Source organism: Octodon degus, unplaced genomic scaffold, assembly GCF_000260255.1.
Source record: "Octodon degus isolate 3935 unplaced genomic scaffold, OctDeg1.0 scaffold00393, whole genome shotgun sequence".
Lineage (NCBI taxonomy): Eukaryota > Metazoa > Chordata > Mammalia > Rodentia > Octodontidae > Octodon > Octodon degus.
Window position 1 is genome coordinate 78,364 of NW_004524969.1, and position 2,854 is coordinate 81,217.

Genomic DNA, 2,854 nt, shown 5'->3' on the forward strand with positions numbered 1-2,854 from the left:
GGCGGCGGCGGCGGCGGGCGGGGGCGGCCGAAGGCGCCGGGGGTGGGGAAGGGGTCTGGCCCAGTCGAGCCTGACGCTCTCACCACAGGAGCTGGCGCCGCCGCTGAGGAGCTATCGCGACAGGCGGGGGAGGCGAACGCCCGCCGCCTTTTTCTCGCACCCCGGGCCCTCGGGCGCTGTCGCGATAGCGGCGCGGAGCGGGAGTGGGCTGGGGGAGTGGGCCCGGGGTTGTTCTGACGACAGGGGTCTGGACTCAAGGGAGGCAGCGGCGTCGGCCGAGGGCTCCGCGGAAGCTGACCGGGCCCGGTCCAAGATGGCGGCGGCGGAGGCGGCCTCCCTCCTCTCTTCTCGTCTCTGGCGCCGACCCGCCCCCAACCCCCGAATATAGGCCCATCATTGCTCCTGCCGCACGTCGCTCTTGGCCCTAAGACGCGCCTTACTGGTTTTGGCCAGGGATGTGGCCGACCCTCTCTCGTGGATTGGGTGATGGCTACAAGGCGCGGCGTTCGATTGGTCTCTCGTGCAGCCGCTTAGGATTGGCTCAGGTTTTCTTCCCCGCTCCGCCTCCTCCTCCCGCCTCAGGCACAACACGCCAGCGCGAGGACCCGCGTGTCAATCAGGAGGGCTGTGTGGTACTGATTGGATGTAGCGGCCCCCCTCTTCTAACATAATTGGTTGGAGGGAGGAGCTAGGCTGATCAGGGGCGGGAAGTCGTCCGTCAAATTTGGAGCCGTTTTTAATTGGTTCCTAGGGATATTCTTCCGTGAAACCATTGGTTGGTCCTGAAAGTGGGTGAGGAAAGCGGAGGAAGGCATGGGGAGTGGGTGTTAAAGGTAGTGTATCTAGAGAGACTGACAGCTGCCTTCAAAGGGGGGGGGCAGAGCAGAAGCCAATCAAAACAGCCACAAGGCCAAGGAGGCGGAGCTAGGCAGGAAGGCCCACCCCTTTCTCATCTCTGAGCCTGTCATTCATCTCAGTTCAGCCAATAGCGTAGCGAGAGGGCGGTATCTGTATAGGGCGTGCCTGGCCAGGTGTGCTCAGGCTAAGTGCCCGGTCCTGAGCATCTTGTGGGTCCCGCACGCCTCCGCCCAGGTGGGCACATCCCTGTCTGCGAGCGGGATCGTCTTTCTCCGAGGGCCCCTGTTTCACACATTTCTGAACCTCAGAATTTGCTGAATGGAGGAAGTGGGGGGTAAGCAGACACCGCTCTCAAGTCCCAGGCTGCGTGCAGAGCAGAGCCGGTTGGGGCGCTTTGGGGGTCGTTCCCCGCTCTCCCTCTGGACCCAGAAAGCACACTCGTTACTCGGCTCGGCTCCCTGACCTGCTGCGCGGCGCCAGTGTGAGCCTGTTAGCTCCGATCTGTCGTTTCCCATTTACCTACTTGGGTCTCTGTTCTAAGGAATAGAGAAATGAATGCGAGCCGTGATTTGTGCTGGAAGCCCACGGGGCCCTGCGCTTGCGCGAACTGGGAGCCAGATTTGCCCATGTCCTGTAAGTGGAGGGGAATAAGGCACATCTGAAATTGAAGCAACTTTGAACACACACTGAGCCTTACACCGTCCCGGCTGGAATCAGGGAGGCAGCCAGGGTGCTGCACCGTGTAATCCCAGGTCTCTGGAGGCTTAAGGAGGAGTATTTCAAGTCCAAGCCGACGTGGGCTACCTAATGAGGCCATTGCAGAATAAAAGGAGGAAAATAGACTTATTCAGGAGCCCCAGCAAGCTCGCAGGTGTGCCAATGGCTCACGTGGCACACTCGGAGCCCTGGGGGTGTAAAGTGTGGTTCCCAGGGTGGCTGCCTAGTAAAATCACCTGGGGAGCTTAAAGAAACTGCAGACACCCAGGTGGCACTACATGACTGCTAGAGCCGGGGTGGGAACCAGGCCTCGGGGTTCCCGGAGATGAGGCAGTGAGCTGCGTACCCGAGAGCCCTCTGCATGACAGCTTTCTACAGTGCTGGTCCTTAGCGTGTGGCCCTCAGAACATACTACCTACGGGGTGTTTTAATCAAACTTTAAGGACCAGCCAAGTAGCTCAGCGAATTAAAGCGCCTGCTTAGGCAGATGCAGGGGCCGGGAGTTGGAGCCCTGAGGCTGGGCGATTGAGACTGGACATGGTGGCGTGCGCCTGTAACTCCAGCACTTGGGAGGCTGTAAACAGGAGGATCGCTATGCGTCTGATCTACACAGTGAGACCCTGTACACCCTGTCCCAAATACAAAAAAAAAAAAAAAAAAAAAAAAGTTTTGAGCCCTATCCTAACAAAACTGGATCCAAATGTGCCCATAGGCCACGTTAACAAACCTTCCTGATAATTGTGAAGCAATGAATTGTGACAGGCTCTTGCCATGTAGCCCAGGCTGGCCCAGCACTCCCAGTCCTCCTGCCCCAGCCTCCAAGGCTGGGAGTACAGGTGTGCACCGTGCCCACCTAGGAGCACTGGGTTTTGAGCCTCACTGGGGAGGACCTGGCCCGGAGTGAATGACTGAACTGGGGGTAAACGCAGAGGCTCTGCGAGGGCGAATGGCTAAAACGCAGGGGATAGCACAGACTGAAAGCGCCAGGCCGGAAGCCGGCAGGCTGAGGACACGCCGGGGGCCAAGGCACACAGGCTGCGTGAAGGTCCAGTGGTTCCGCACCGAGAGGTTCAGATGAGAGGCATGTGCTATCTGGCCACATTGTTCCCTCTTCCCCAAATGAGAAAAACTGCCCATCCTGAGACAGCTCCCAGCCCAACTGCTCTTCGCCTTCCTTTAAAAAAGTATTTTTTAGAGGCTGAGGAGATGGCTCAGTAGAATAAGCGCTTGCCTGGCAAGCACAAGGGCCTGAGTTCAATCCCTGGTTCCCCTAAAAAAA

At 58.7% G+C, this 2,854-nt stretch overlaps 1 protein-coding gene across 2 annotated transcripts in view; it reads right to left on the reverse strand.

Moving 5' to 3' along the window:
- Nucleotides 1-356, reverse strand: part of Cnot3 (CCR4-NOT transcription complex subunit 3) — a 12,129-nt gene extending 11,773 nt beyond the window's left edge. Inside the window, exon 1 of one of the 2 annotated variants that reach the window (XM_004648351.1) lies at nucleotides 84-356. The gene's annotated coding sequence lies outside the window, so the exon portion shown is untranslated. The remainder of the gene's footprint in view (nucleotides 1-83) is intronic. The other variant, XM_023708558.1, reaches the window with a different exon arrangement.
- Between the last annotated feature and the right edge of the window lie 2,498 nt (nucleotides 357-2,854).